The sequence below is a fragment of the Electrophorus electricus genome, chromosome 6 (assembly GCF_041902795.1).
Source record: "Electrophorus electricus isolate QZ-2024a chromosome 6, ASM4190279v1, whole genome shotgun sequence".
Lineage (NCBI taxonomy): Eukaryota > Metazoa > Chordata > Actinopteri > Gymnotiformes > Gymnotidae > Electrophorus > Electrophorus electricus.
This window is the reverse complement of record NC_137502.1, coordinates 36,883,443-36,899,732: the sequence shown is the minus strand read 5'-3', so window position 1 is coordinate 36,899,732 and position 16,290 is coordinate 36,883,443. Positions and strand designations below refer to the sequence as shown.

General features: G+C 43.7%; 1 protein-coding gene across 1 annotated transcript in view; it reads right to left on the bottom strand.

Moving 5' to 3' along the window:
- LOC118241141 (E3 ubiquitin/ISG15 ligase TRIM25-like) overlaps nucleotides 1-16,290 on the bottom strand; it is a 65,025-nt gene that overhangs the window by 14,847 nt on the left and 33,888 nt on the right. The gene's annotated exons all lie outside the window — the stretch shown is intronic.

Below are 16,290 nucleotides of genomic sequence, written 5' to 3'. Positions count from 1 at the left end.
ATCTTCTTATCCACATCTGACTCCTTGTTTGCTGAATTTCCACCACAGAAATTGGCATAGTCGGCAGGATCAGCGAGAGGCACCACGCGGAGCAGCGGTGACTAAACTTCGAGGACACTGCTCAGAGAGAAAACTGAGCTGGAGAAAGAGGGAAACCCACAAGAATACGGGAAAGTACCTAACCAGGGAGTGACGTCCCGCTAGACTCCGGTGGTGTGCTCCGCCTGATGTAACGAACAGAAAGTAAGTGGTGAAGTTCAGTAATTTAATCCTAGAAGAAAGTGACATAGTGATCCGCCTGAGTCTACCCTGGGGTGGGTCTGTAAAGTAGCATAGTATATGAGATACTAGGGCTTAAAAATAGGGTCTAGAGGACTCCGGAGTCTGGGACTCCGCCAGCCTAAGAGAATAGGCACACTGAGTAGACGTACTAGTGTAAGAAATAGGCCCGGGCCGACAGAACACCCCGCAGGGAAAGGAGTGGACTCAGTATACTAGCACGATTTGCTGGAGCGGAACTAATCCATATCGGGGGTAGATGGTGTGGATAATAAGATAAAAAATAGGAAAATTGTAGAGAGTAGGTAAGTTTCCTTTGTTCGTTTGTTGCCTGAATCCAAAAGTAAAAAAAAAAAAAAAAAAAAATGGGTGCGGGCAATAGTAAGGAGTTCGGTAAGGACAAGCTCTCCAGTAGCCTATTCTTTCAAATGAGTAAAGATTATGGGGAACATGTAAACAAACATGTCCCGTTTTGGATTAAACATTATGGGTTTAATACCTCAGGGACGCTGAGTGTTGCATACCTGTTAAAATTAATTAAGAGACTCGAGGTCAAACCTAGAGAAGCTGATAAGAAAGCACGGAAATATTTTGACAAAAACAGTGAGGCAGATTAGTAAAGGGCCAAGAGGCCTCCCCGAGGTAACTGTGAAAGTAGAGGGGAAAAAATGTTAGGTTTTTGGTTGACAGTGGTGCCACCCACTCAGTGTTTAAAAGAAGGATTAATAGAATGTAAAATGAGAACAGGATATGGGATAACAGTAATCGGAGTAGGGGGTCATCCCATTGATGAAAGGATGTCCGAGCCTCTCCAATGTAGTTTAGGAAACAGCCAATTCAAACACAGCTTTTTGGTGTCAGAAACCTGTCCAATTAATTTGTTAGCTAGAGATTTAATGTGTAAACTCGGGTGCACAATTAGCAGCAACCCAGAGGGGTTATTTGTTATGTGGGAAACACCTACACAGGGAGTCCAGCTAGAGGCAGGAGTCCCTTTGTACGTGTATGAATTGCAGTGCACTGCTGGGGAAGTACTAACACATTTTATGACTGAAGTTACTAACACGCTACCTGGTGAGCTGACAGTTAAACAAAGTGATTCTATTCACTGTACAATGAAGGTCCATGAGGGATCTGATGTTGATTTTGAACAAAAATTTGACTTAGGGGGCAGTGACAGTCTGATTATCACAGCTATAGCATGGGACTGCGAGTGGGCTGCGGGAGTGGTGCAGCTCTCAGCTAAACAGAAATCTTTATATTCGATCTCACATGAAGCACCTCATGTGTCGCTGGCTAGCGCACATGTTGACCCAGACTGGCAGAGAGTAGGGTTGTGGACAAAACGCATGTTGAGCACAACTGATTGGATAAAAGAACCCCAGTGTAAAGTCATGTACAGCCCAAGCATAGATGTGTGGAAAATGCCAACCCCGTATAGGCTAAATTGTAAAAGGGGGGTTGAGCTTGTAAGTCCTAATATAGTAATTATGGCAGCCTCTGTTACCCTCTCAGAGGAAGAGGAGGAGGAATTGAAAACAGTTCCTGCAGGATTATGGGCACAGGGAAAAAATGATGTGGTCTTAATAAAAGGATGTGAGCCCATCCACATCACCCCAAAATCTGATTATAGACCACACCAGCACCAATACCCTCTAAAACCAGAGGCAGCGGAGGGTATTAGGCCAGTGTTCCAACCTTTAAAACAAGCAGGAGTTATCATACCATGCCCAGATTCACCAGTACGTATTCCAATTTTCCCAGTTAAGAAGCCAGGGAGAGATGAATGGAGATTTGTGCAGGATTTGCAGGCTGTCAACGCGGCAGTACACCCTAGAGCCCCAGAAGTTCCAAACCCGCACACCATTCTCTCTCAAATCCCACCAGACAGTAAGTGGTTCAGTGTAGTTGATTTGGCCAATGCTTTCTTTAGTGTACCTGTGCACAAGGATAGTCAATTTTGGTTTGCTTTCACTTTTGAAGGAAAGCCATACATATTTACAAGACTGTGTCAGGGGTATTGTGAATCACCAACCATTTACAATGCCGCCTTACATCGAAGCCTAGAGGCTTTAGAACTCCCTGAAGGAACAGCCTTGCTGCAATACGTTGATGATCTTTTAATTTGTGGGAGAACACGAGAAGCGTGTAAACAAGCCACGGTGGCACTGCTACATCATTTAGCAGAGGAAGGCCACAAGGCATCCAAATCCAAATTACAGTTTTGTAAGCAGCAAGTGCATTTTTTAGGACATGACATCACTGAACAAACGCGCATGCTGACTAAAGACCGAGTGAATGCCATCTTGACTATACCAAGACCCACGACGAAAAAACAACTGCTGTCCTTCTTAGGCATGTGTTCCTATTGTAGAACATTCATACCATCATAATATTCATACCATATAATACGGACCAAGGGATCGAATTCCTCTCAGTTAGAATGGGCGCCAGAAGCTGAAGCGGCCTTTACAGCACTGAAGCAGTTATTACAGGTCATGCCTGCTTTAGGCATTCCAGATCCCAATAAATCATTTGAACAAACCATGTCTCCTCACTTCTTATATGAAAGGACCAATTGAGATTGCTCATGGGAGAAGTCACATGAGCAAAGGGGGGATAGTGGAGAGCATAACAAGACATTGGTATGTACCAGGAATAAACACACATACCCAAAAAAAATTTTGTTCCCGATGCTTGGTATGTGCACAAAACACACCACACAGAGACAATCATGCCAAACACGCACCCGCCGGACACCCGCCGCCTAGTGAGCCATTTCAACATTGGCAAATAGATTTTGTAGAACTAACACCAGCCAAAAGGAAGAGGTACATGTGTGTGTGTGCATGTTTAGTAAGTGGGTGGAGGCCTTCCCAACGGGAAAACAAGATAGTGAGGCAGTAGCAAAAGCGCTATTGAGAGAAATTATTCCCCGGTGGGGGTTACCACAACGAGTGTCCAGTGACAATGGGACACCCTTCGTATACGAAGGACTAAAAGCTTTGACTAAATACCTAGGGGTAGATATGAGAAAACACTGCAGTTACCACCCTGCTAGTGCAGGGGCAGTAGAATGGACAAACGGCACCATTAAAGGAGGTCTAGCTAAAGTAACGCAGGAAACAGGCATGAATTGGGTAAAATGCCTTCCCCTCGTCCTGTGGCAATGTCGAACCAGACCACAGGCACGAACAGGGTTATCAGCTTTTGAAATAGTGTTTGGACGGCCTCCCAACACGGGGGTGGGTCCGCCGGACTGGGATACTAACCTGATCAATGAATCACTTTTGCAGTACTGTGTGTCTCTGCACAAATCTCTCTCCCATGTGTCTAAGCAGGTGAAGGCAGTTCTTCCCGAGGTGACGGATACTCCACTCCACACCCACCAACCAGGTGATTGGGCGCTGATAAAGGACTTCAGAAGGAAGCGGTGGAACCAGCCCAGGTGGAGAGGACCATTCCAAGTGCTGCTGACGACTAACACCGCCGTCAAAACCGACGGACGAGCAACGTGGATACACCACACTCATTGCAAGAAGGCGCCAGAATGACCTGAGGACTCATGATGAATTCTCTGTTTGTCACTATCCTACTCACTACTCTCGCCCCGATCGCGGGACGACAACTCCTGCCAGAGGAAAGATGCAAAGGCAATATCGCTTGTGCAATGGCATTGGTGACGGCAACCACTGCAGCCTTGAATAAGATTAACGGTTTAGCGTGGCAAGTCCTAACTCTGGCCAATAGGACTGAGACGATTTTTACACTCCTAAACCAAGAATTGCACCAGATTCGCCAAGTAGTCCTGCAGAATAGAATGGCCTTAGATTTGCTCCTAGCCGAGGAAGGTGGGGTGTGTAAGAAGATAAATGTATCATGTTGTTTTCACATCCCAGATTATTATGATAATATAACAGACCTGATTACACATATGAAACAGGACATCCAGGAGCCGTCCCCAGCAGACAATTCATGGTTCTCATGGTTCACCTCGGCCCTGGGCCCGTGGGGACACTGGGCAATGACGGTGCTTTTTCCTGTGCTCATTGTCGTATTGATGGTTATGTGTTTCCTGCCATGTATTATGAATTGTTGTGTCACCTGGGTGACTAATCTTACTCGTGTACAGTATCAACTGTTGCAAGAACTGCCAAAGGGGGTGGATGAGGATTCTGAGGAATTTAATGACCTCCAGGCACTATTCATTGAAAATTGAAGTCTAGATGATGTTGATGATTGACAAAGAATCAAAGGGGGGAAGTGTGAAGGAAATATTGTTGTGTTTCTTTCTCTATCATTGTAAAGCGTGAGAAAGCTTAGCATAAGATTAGAAGAACAGGACGTTCCCTAGAGAACGTCCTTGAAGAAATACACTCCTTCCAAGGAGTTATCTGGTCTCAGCAGAAGCAAACCCTCCCTCGTTCTCTCGAACGCTACGGCTATTATATAAGGGGACGGGAATCACCCAAAGGGGAGCGAAGCAAATAGGCACGCTCATTTTTTGAAACTAATAACTCAATAAAATCTTCTTATCCACATCTGACTCCTTGTTTGCTGAATTTCCACCACACTGGTTCTATCATTGGAAAAAGTTTAGAAACTTGCATGCGGTCATTCTTTTCTTTGTTATTAAAGACAAGAAACTATGTCTGCAGTCTCTGATCAGCTTCTTAGGCTGGGCATTCTTACTTTTTTGAATGTATTCCTGTATTGACACTTCTATGTCATCTCCTCTAGTGAACAGAATTATAGTGAACATTGCAGCCTTTGGGCCAAAGACCTTGTTAATCAGGTCCATTGTGTCCAGCTCTTCCTTTGTAATCCTTCCCACAGGCAACACAATGATGAACACATGGGGAGCAGGAGATAACAAAGAGATGCACTTCATAATTTCCTACTGCAAATGTTCATTTCACAGTGTGGTGTCAAAAAGGCCTAAACTGTCAAAAACACTGATCTTTTCCCCCTGAACTTCACCAACTCCTTTCGGGCAAACCATTGTTACTGAATCTCTACTGGCTTGAGATATAAATTCCTGTTTCCCCAGGATGGTGTTTCCTGTTGCACTCTCCCCATTTCCTGTCTTCCCAATCAGCACCACCCTCAAACACTTTATACCAGATTGTTCATCTGCATCATCTGAGGGTAAAATTATACATTTAAATATTACTGAATGTCAGTATATAACTGAATGTCAGGCTCTGTCAAAGTTCATAGTGCACTCAGACTTTCAACAGATTGTTTTTTTAACATATTAAGAACAAAGAACAACAAAGTGATGATTTTAATTTTTAATAGTACGAAACACAAGTTGGCAGATTGAGTATTGAGTATAGTAGTGTATGTGGTTGCAGATGTTCATCAGAGCTGAGACAATGAACAAGGAATTATAAGAGATCATTCCGAGAGATTATAGGAGTTAATCTCAAAAGACAATAAGAGATAGTCAGTGAGTGTTCATTGTACTGTGATGATGGTCACAGCTGATCACCTAGTTGAGGTGGCGAACTAGGAACCTTATACTAATGAGTATTTGTGTTTAGTGAAGATGGGCCGGTGCACATGGAACAGTCTGACGAGCATACGTAACAGACACATACTGCCAAACATATTTTGTATTGTGTTTCTGATGGTGGTTTTTGCTGTTTAGTAAAGTGTATTGTGTGAGGCTTATATATATATATATATATATATATATATATATATATATATATATATATATATATATATATATATATATTATTGTTATTAATTATTACTATTGATTACTATTGCTGATAGTGGGAATCATAATCATAATAAAAATCAAGAAAAAAGCCAATGAACCAACTCTAAAAGTTAACGGTCAGGATCCACTGCCGCCCCCCATCATATATGAGATAAAGAGAACAGGGTGTTCTTCTGTCAGTCCAAATATTCAGTTCATGATGGTCAATTAAGGAGAAGAATGTTGAGCACAGTTTAACATGTGGATTGAAGACTGTGTGTTCCCAGATAGAGGAGGTCTGAGCACTAGACATATAGAACAACTCAAAGTGAGAAGAAAGTAGGGGTAGATAAAGAGTTTTTCGCAGACTGGAAGGTGTTTGGGGCCTGATAGATGGAGGCACATAAAAGAGAGAGGAGACAGGCAGGCATCTCACCCTCTTCTTAGTGTCTAAAGTTACAGCGGGACCCCGACCTGGACTCTGCCGCACCTGTATTGCCAAGACAAAAGCCACCACAGAATGTGCAACTACTTCTGCTTGTGCACCAATCAACAGCTGAGGGAGGAGTCCCATCACTCTATCCAAACCTTTCACAAGTCCAGGAACCTCCCCCTTACACATCAGGCATGTCAGATCTACCTCTCAACTGCAAAGATCACCCCTACTCTCCCCGCCACATTCATACTCTGGGACAGCTTATCATGCGGAGGAGACGAGGCATAATGAAAGGTCCATGCCAAGCAGTCCCATGAGAGCCGATTCACAAGGTCAAGAGGAAGAGGCAGAGGTAGGGGGAGAGGAGGATATGAGTCAGGGGACAGAGAGGGGCCTGTTTTACCTGCGGGAGCTTTGGACACTTAAAAGCTGTGCCAGGAAAGAGGAAGAAACAGCCAAGTCTCCAGACAAGATCAAGCAGACTGATGGGTGGAGGGCAGTGAGGGGCCCTCCACTGGGAGCAGGGGAGGTAACACACAACACCAGTAAAATCAGTTAGCTCACATTAGTCATGATACACACCACAAAGCGCACAAACGTAGAACAGAAAGACAAGCCCCAAATGCCCAAAGAAGGAAAGGTTGATAATAATGGAGTTAAACCATCAGAAATATCCTATTGTTTGTTATGCCTGTACACCCTATAACCAATTATCGCGCATACCATTAACTATTGATGGGGAATTGTTGACATTTTTAGCAGACTCAGCGGCAGGACATTCAGTCATACAACAGGGGGCGTTGAAGAAAGTACCAGGTCTCACTAATAAAACAATTCAGACAGTGGGTGTCATGGGTCATTCAACCACAAAACTGAAAGTTTGCAGTGTCAAACTGAGAGTGGGACGCACACTACCCACTCCTTTCTAATATCTAAACATTGTCAATTTATTGGGGCATGACCTGATTGCACCTAACTCTTTCTTCTTCCCCAGAATGTATTACAGTCACCACAGGGGAGCCTCATGGAGTAATGTATAACCCAGGGGAACCCCTATATGTGTATGTTTGGAAGCTCTGCCCCGATAAGATAACTCGCGTGTGTGTGTGAAGAAATGCTTATCACTGCCCGCAGCCATACATCACCGTACAACACTGATTACATGTTTGCAGACTGCCTGCACTGCACCACACACTTCCGTGAGGTGCAGGATGAGAAGTATGAAAGACGTTTGTTTAAAGACTCCCACATTAGAGAACGATTGAATCTGACAACCACATTCTGCTCTGCTCATTACTGTGTCATACAAGTTCAGCTAACTAGATGCACTGACGGCTGACCAGGGGATGCGGTGCCATTAAGGCTACTTTTAGCTAACAAAAACATCCATCATCATGGCTGTTGTCAAGCTGATTATTTTTATTTATTTATTTTTTTAATATAATGGGCTGCAAACCCCACATTTCTCTGACTAAGTCCTCTGATAGGGACTAGAAGGATGTAGGCCATTGGGTTCTGAAATGCTCAAACACAAGAAGTGGTTGGGTCCCCACAAAAGACCCCTCCTTCTTGTATAATGCATCTCTGGGGGCCTTTAAACAAGGTCATGCCTCATGTGTACATGTTAAGTGCAGCATTGTACTAACCTCTTGTGACAAGTGCAGCATAGAACTATTTGTTTCTGTTTCAGAATTAACCATGCCAGCTGAAATTCATCCCAGACTCCAAGAAGTTCCAGAATCAGTGTGGGCACAAGGAAAACATGATGTGGGCTTAATTAAAGGAGTAGACTCAGTGGTGATTACAACAAAATCTGATTTTAGGCCAAGACAAACCCAGTATCCACTGAAGACAGAGGCCATTGAAGGCATTAGACCCATGTTTATCTCACTGGTGAAAGCCAGAGTAATTGTCCCTTGTCCAGACTCGCCGGTGTGTACACCTATCTTCCCTGTAAAGAAAGCTAGAAAACCACAACAACCAGAAGAATGGAGGTTTGTACAAGACTTGCAAGCAGTCAATGCAGCTGTAATTCCAAGAGCACTTGACATTCCAAACCCATACATGATTTTAGGGCAGGTCCCTGCTGATAGCAAGTGGTTTTCTGAGGTGGAGCTAGCTAAATGCAGCGTCCCAGTTCACAAAGACAGCCAGTGCTGGTTTGCATTCATGTATGATGGGAAGCCATACACCTTTACATGACTGTCCCAGGGGTATTGTGAATCCCCAATCATTTATAACCAAATGTTCAGAGACTGTTTGAGCCCCTTGAAACTGATGCCACTGTCAGCCCTCCTCCAATACGTCGACGACCTCATGATCTGTTCTCCCACAAAAGAACAGTGTGAAGATGATACTGTGGCATTGTTGCAACACCTTGCTAAAGTGGGCCACAAAGTTACCCTATCCAGACTGCAGTTTGTAGAATAAGACGTACATTTTTAGGTCATGACATCATGGGGGAAGGCAAAAGTGTGTCAGCTATTCAAAAGATTCTCAAGCCTGTCACAGGTAAAACAAGTACTATCTTTCTTGGGCATGTGTTCTTACTGCAGGACTTTCATTCCTAACTACTCCATCCTGGAAGCTCCTATTAAAGAGATGGTGCATGGCACTTTACTCAGCGCATCCTCACAAGTCACCTGGTCCGAGAAAGCAAGTAAAGCTTTTGAAGAACTAAAAGAAACTCTACAGAGAACTCCTATGTTAGGCTTACCTGATCCTTGTAATCCATTTGTACAAACTGTTGATGAAAAAAAAATTTGTATGACTTCTGTTCTTTTGCAGAAACACAGGTTGAGAGCAGTGGCCTACTTTTCAAGCAATTTGGACCCGGGAGCAGCTTGTCTTCTGGTGTGCCTCAGAGCAGTGGCCACAGCAGAAAAGGCAGTGGCAGCCTCCAGAGATACTGTAGGATATTATGACTTGACTCTCTTAGTTCCTCAGGCCATCTCTCTGCTTCTGCTGGAACGAAATACATCACACTTGTTGACAAAGAGGTGGCTTATATACAATACAGTCTTACTGGACATGCCTAACATCACAGTGAAGCGCTGTACTGTACTTAGCCCTGCTACATTACTTCCAACAGAGGATGATGGGGAGCCCAATGACTGTGTCTCATTAACTAACCGCTTATGCTCTCCTAGGAATGATCTGAAGGATGAACCCCTCCAGATCCCTGATTTGATTTGTATGTAGAAGGGTCAGCATCCAGAGATCCAGACACTAGTAAAAACAATGTGGGCTATGCAGTAGTCACAGATCACAAGGTGTTGAAATCAGCACCTCTCTCATCAGATCTCGCTTCACAAGAAGCTGAGTTGCATGCACTAATAGAAGCATCTAAAATAGCTAAGGATCACTCAGCCACCATATACACTGACAGCAGATATGCCTTTGGCATAACTCACGATTTTGGTGCCATCTGGAAACACTGCCAATTTCTCACAAGCTCAGGCACTCCAATAGCCCATCAACAGCTCATGTCTGACCTCTTGGAAGCCATCCAACTACCTAAAGAAATTGCAGAATGTAAATGTTCAGCTCATACTAACAATTCTGATCCAGTTCCCCTAGGTAATGCACAAGCAGATGCAGCAGCCAAGAATGCAGTTTTAATGAAGAAGAAACTGTTTCTTGTGACCCCTCCCTTACAGCTAACAGAACTCCAAGCGAGAGTCACAGCGGATGAAAAAACACTCTGGAAGAAGTCCAGATGTATCCTTAAACATAATGTGGACATGTCTGCGGATGTCCATGCTCACCCAAATGCATGTTTCCATTCTTCACTAAGTTGACTCATGGTAAAGCACATGTCACAAGGGGGGATGGTAGCCAAAGTAAACAAAATATGGCTCACTAAGGGTTTTTCTAATTACTCTCAAAACATTTGCAAACAATGTGTTATTTGTGCACAACACAACACAGGATGTGGTTTTAGAGTGGAACAGGTAGCACACCCTATACCAGACAAGACATTTGACCATTTATAAATGGACTTTATAGAACTGACATCTAGTGAGCAAAAGAAATATTGTCTGGTAATAGTCAATATGTTCTCCAAATGGATTGATGTTTTCCCAATGGCAAAGCAAGACTCTGATGCTGTTGCAAAAGCACTTCTGAGAGATATAATTCCAAGATGGGGTATACCTAATAAGATATCTAGTGACAATGGTACACCCTTTGTAAGTGAAGCATTGAAAATGGTGGGAAAATTCTTTGGAATAGATCTAAAACAGCATTGTGTTTAACACCCAGCTAGTGTAGGAGCACTAGAGAGGGAAAATGGCTCCTTGAAGAATAAATTGAGCAAGGCACATGCAAAAATGGGGATACGATGGACTAAGGTCCTCCCTGTAGTACTCATGCAAGTGACTCCAGATTAGCCCAAAACACAGACCAAGCCCATGTGAAATTTTGTTCAGATGACAACACAACACTGGAATATCTGACCTACCCATGTGTGATGACGCTATGCTGAACTATTGCGCAACCCTGTCCTGTGCTCTTGAATCTATTCACAAGCAGGTGAAAGCAGCGCTACCGGCTCCAGCAGCAGGACCCCTACATGACCGGAGACTGGGTGGTGATCAAGGACTTCAGAAAAATGAGATGGAACAAATCTAGGTGGACCGGACCACTCAAAATTTTACTACACACACAGCAGTGCAGACAACTGGAAGAACCACAGGGGGCCATGCCAGTCACTGTAGGAGAGTTCCTGAATCAACTGAACAATCTGAATCAGAAGAACGGAGTCAGTCAGACCAGTAGATAAGGGCATACTTGTTACCAACTAGCTTCAAGTACCACTAAGCCCCGGTGGGAAGAGAGAAGATTTGATATACCTGCACTCTGGGCACCAATAAAAGGTTCTATCCTAAACAGGCTATGCCTAGATTTTGCCTCCTGCAAAACCATTGTGTCAAATCTTTGCTCATAGGCATTATTGTCAGGTGTGTTACCCAGGTGGAGTTAAATTTCTACTGATATATAGTATGACACATGACAATGGCTCCCTGGCCATAGAACTCAGTCATTCTAATTCCTAACCCTATGCCTCATGCTGCTAATAACTTGACACATTATATTTCAGGAGGGGCAGCAGGCCCAGTTTTACTGTGATGTTTGGGCAGGGAATGAGTTTAGAGTGCCCTCGGTTTCAGGACAAATAGCCAATTATAAGTATGCCTGCAAAGGCAGTTGTCCCTATTGGGCAGATGTCGTCACTTGTACGGACCCGTCCAAGCAATCATCTAAGCCCATGTGGGAGTGTCAAAATTTACAACCTCAGGGGTGTTAAACAGTACTACAAGCGAGTGTCGAGCCAATGTCAATAATGTTACCATTCAGTTTATTTGTAACATCTCGCTCATTTCAACTAGTGGGAGACATGCATATCATGACTTGCCTCAGACCTGGTACGGTTGCTGCTATCCAGTGTTGTTGTGCCATCTCACCACCTATTTATTGAAAATGCACCCCTGGGGGTTGGTACTACACACAGATCTAAGAGGTTTCTTACAAGTGAAATGCCTGCATGGTATCAGGGTCACCACCTCTGGGCTCCTTGGACAGGGCCATGGGCGGCGACAGGGTGGTCCTTGTTGCCTGATGGTGGAACCATGGCCCTGCTTAATAAAATGAATGGACTAGCATGGTAGGTATTAGCTCTAGCAAATGAGACAGAATCAGCCCTAACACTGCTGAATGATGAATTAAGTGCTATGCACATCACAGTAATACAACATGGGCTTGTGTTAGATATTCTACTTGCTGAGAAGGGTGGTGTTTGCAAACTTCTCAAGACTTCTCAAGACTTTGTGTTGTTTCTTTATTCCAGACAATCACAACAACCATACTTCAGTCATCGAGTATATGAAACAGAAGATTCAAACACCCAGAGACACTGGAGAAACAGGCTTTGCCTGGCTTCGCAGCATGTTTGGGAAAAGGGGGTCTTGTCAGGTTTACTGGAAAGATGTACTCTGTTTCATAACAAATTCAGGCATATTTTTCTTCCCCATTACAGGGATTCATCATGTACATACCTCTGCAAGTATGTAATATAAAATTATTCTGATTATTATTCTACATTTCACAAGCAAAATGTTTGTTATGGGGGACATATTAACTGCTCTCCCCCAGGACTAAATAGGTCAGTAGGGACGCAGTCACTGACATTGTGATTGTGTACAAGATGCAGAAAACAGCAGTGGTAATAGATATGGCAGTCCCAAATTATGGAAACATCTAAAGGAAGGAATATGAGAAGTTGAAAAAAATATGCCAATGACTAAAAGAAAATGTAGAGAGAATAGAGTACATGTAGAGAGAGAAAAGAGAGATTGTGGAAGGTTAACACCAAGGTCATCCCACAGGTGAGAAGAGCTGTGACCCCTAAGATGGAGGTGTGACTCAAACAGATCACAGCAATGAAATCATCAGTCTCTGTCCAGAAGGGCACAATCCTAGAAATCCTAGAGTGTGAGGAAAAATGATATGACCACCCATTGGAAGGTGGATTTTTGATTATAATGGGTTCACAATACAGATAGGGACTGAATGAGGGGTTTGTAGGATTGCCATTACTAACCAGGTGATCACGATGCATAGAGTAGTCAGTCAAATCCAGGGGTCAGAACTGGTAGGCAGAGTCCAGAGTGAACCGAAGCTCTAGGAGTGAGGTGTAGTCTGGGGAGGAAACAGAGGTCAGTAGCCAGAAAAATCAACAGTAGAAGAGAATGCTTGGTAAGTTTGGCAATACTTTGCAAAGAGGTCTGGGAGAATAGGAGCAGGTAATTGTGCAGCCTCCTGATGTCATGAGTGGCTCAAACTTTGCAGGCAACATTAGACTATCATTTCATGTATGTCTTTAAATTTCTGTTTATTTGAATTACATTTCCTTACATTTGTTCATTTTGAGATTTGTAATCTCAAAGCTAGACTAGTACATCTTGCTAATTGCTGGTCTTCCTCTAAGAGCCATCAGACCTCTACAACTTGTCCATAATGCAACAGTACGACTCGGCTTCAATCTTCCAGAGTTCACATCACCCCACTGCTGTGCTCCCTTCATTGGTTTCCAGTAGCTGCCCACATCAGATTTAAAACCTTGATGCTTGTCTACAAAGCCAAAAAATGGACCAGCCCCTACATACATGATGTCAAATGGTCAAACCCCAATCCATGCCACGAGTACGTCGAACCTCAAGTATAGCTTGGCTTGAAATACCATGCTTTAAGTCTCATGGAAGACAAGCATCAAAACTATTCTCCGTCCTGGCTCCTAGATGGTGGCACGAACTTTCGCTTGCTGTCTGAACAGAAGAGACCCTTGCAATCTTCGAACACAGACTGAAGACCCATCTATTTGTGGAATATTTAAATGACCACTGACCCTGCTCCTTGTTGACTAACTGAAGCTAGTACTTATTGTAGGGTATTGTTTATTGTACTGATGTTGACTGCTCCTTTGTTGACTAACAAACTCTAGTACATATTGTTTATTGCAGTTATCATCGTATGAGAGAGCGCTTTTGTTTTTTCTACTTTTAGGAATCAGCATTAATCCCTGTATTTCAACAGTATTCTATTTCATTGGTATATTGGACTCTAACCTACTGTACTGGCTAGGATGTATTCTATGAGTAAATGTTAAAGCACTCTTATAAGTTGCTCTAGATAAGAGCATCTGCTAAATGCTGTAAATGTAAATAGAAGTCACACAATTATATGCAAAGTAGATAATTGTGCGCTGTAGAGCCTCCTAATGTCATAAGTGGCTCAAACTTTGCAGGCCACTTTGCAGGCCACATTAGACTATGTGTGTCTGTAAATTTCTTTTTGTTGATGCGACATGCTGTTCTGCCTATTTAGGTATGAAAACACAAGGTTGAATATTATAAGCAAAATAGGTAATTCTGCAATGTAGAGGCTCAAACTTTGCACTTTTCCTTAGAATGAGTCATACTGGTACACCTTTGGTCAATGTGTTGCAGCCACATACAATCAAAAAGTAAACATAGGCATAGTCTGGAGAGCAAACAGAGGTCAGTAGCGAGAAAAATCAACAGTAGTAGAGAACGCTTGGTATGCATACAAGTTTGGCAATACTTTGCAAAGAGGAATCTTTAAAAGGAAGCTGTCATGGAAGGATGGCCCCCCAGCAGGAGGATCACGCTCCCTCGCTGTAGGGACCACAGTAAACACCTACCCTGCTTCCAATCACCAGCCTAGACCGCAGCATATAGGCCGCAAATCCGCATCCGCAGTGTCTACCCAACCGGTTCTATGTCCCGCTTAGACATCGCGTGGACCTTATCACCTGTGTGGGGACTGGACATCCAGGGTCGACGCGCACCATGCAACTGTTCAGTGCAAGTGGTGGCCTGCCATGCACAGGGACGTTGTCAGGTACATTTTGTTGTGTACTGACTGCGCCGGCAGCAAGACTCCATGCACTCCTCCTGCCTGTAAGATACTCCCCCTCCCCACTCCTCAGCAACCTTGGACCCACATCTTGATAGATTTTGTCACGGACCTGCCCGCCTCTGAGGGGAACACAACCATCTTGGTAATTGTGGATTGCTTCTCCAAGATGATTAGGTTCGTCCCACTAAAGGGCCTACCCATGGCCTTGGAGACATCGGACTTGCTCTTCCACCATGTCTTCAGGCAGTTTAGGCTGTCAGAGGACATTGTCTCAGACAGGGGGGCTCAGTTCACCTCAAGACTGTGGAAGGAACTGCTGGGGAAACTAAATATTACCATAAGTCTGACATCAGGTTACCATCCCCAGAATCCCCAGACCAATGGCCAAGTGGAAAGGGTAAACCAGGAGGTGGGAAAATTCCTTCGTCTGTTCTGCCAGTGATATCCAGAGACCTGGAGTGGATACCTCGCATGAGCCGAATACGCACAAAACTCCCATTGTCATGCTGGAACAGGGCTAACACCTTTTAATGTGTTTTAGGGTGCCAGCCCCCCTTTATCCCTGGAACCCACCGATGTCAGACCAGCCGTCTGTCGAGCAGTGGTGCACACGCAGTGAACAAGTTTGGCATACAAAAAAAAGGCAGACCGAAAGCAGGGCGCGACTCCCCGCTTCAAGCCTGGACAGAAAGTGTGGGTCGCCACCAAGAATGGCTGGTTCTTACAACTCAATGGCTCACGCATATAAAGCCATCTGGATGGCACTAAGGGAGAGTCCCCATTTTCTACTGAAGCTGACTGGAGGGCACTGAGAGATTGTGCACCATCTTTCTTTAAACCACTGAGATGGCACAATAAGAGAGAGTATCCATTTACCATGAAACCGCCAGGGTGGCACTAAGAGAGAGTGTTCATTTTGACAGTCCACAAGCGATGAAGGCTAATGACAAGGAAATGACCAGACTTCTTGAACTGAGGGATTAGCTCTTGGGAGCTGGCTCGGTTAGAGAATCATAGCTTGTTGTGGGTAACCTTTCCAAATCAGGAAATTGTATATGCCACACAATGGAAATCCAGGTCTTATAATGAATAATAACATGGTATGGATGAAGTAATTAGTTTATTAAGTTTGTTTGTTGCTCCTAATGGATAATAATGATTGGATATCTTGTATAATAGCTAACCAAAGCAATCTGTTTGGTTAGATAGGCTCAGTGGTCCAAATGTATCCATGCGTCATAACCAACAGTGGTGTTTCTGCATAATTTAATAGTAACGATTTGCAAAATAACAACACAGTTTTAGTAATGCTACATATTTATTCTCTAATTTATTCGGATTGGATAGTTGAACATGAATTGTACATATATGAACATGACTTATAGATATGAACGTGGCTTATAGATACCCAGTCCTTGTATTAGAT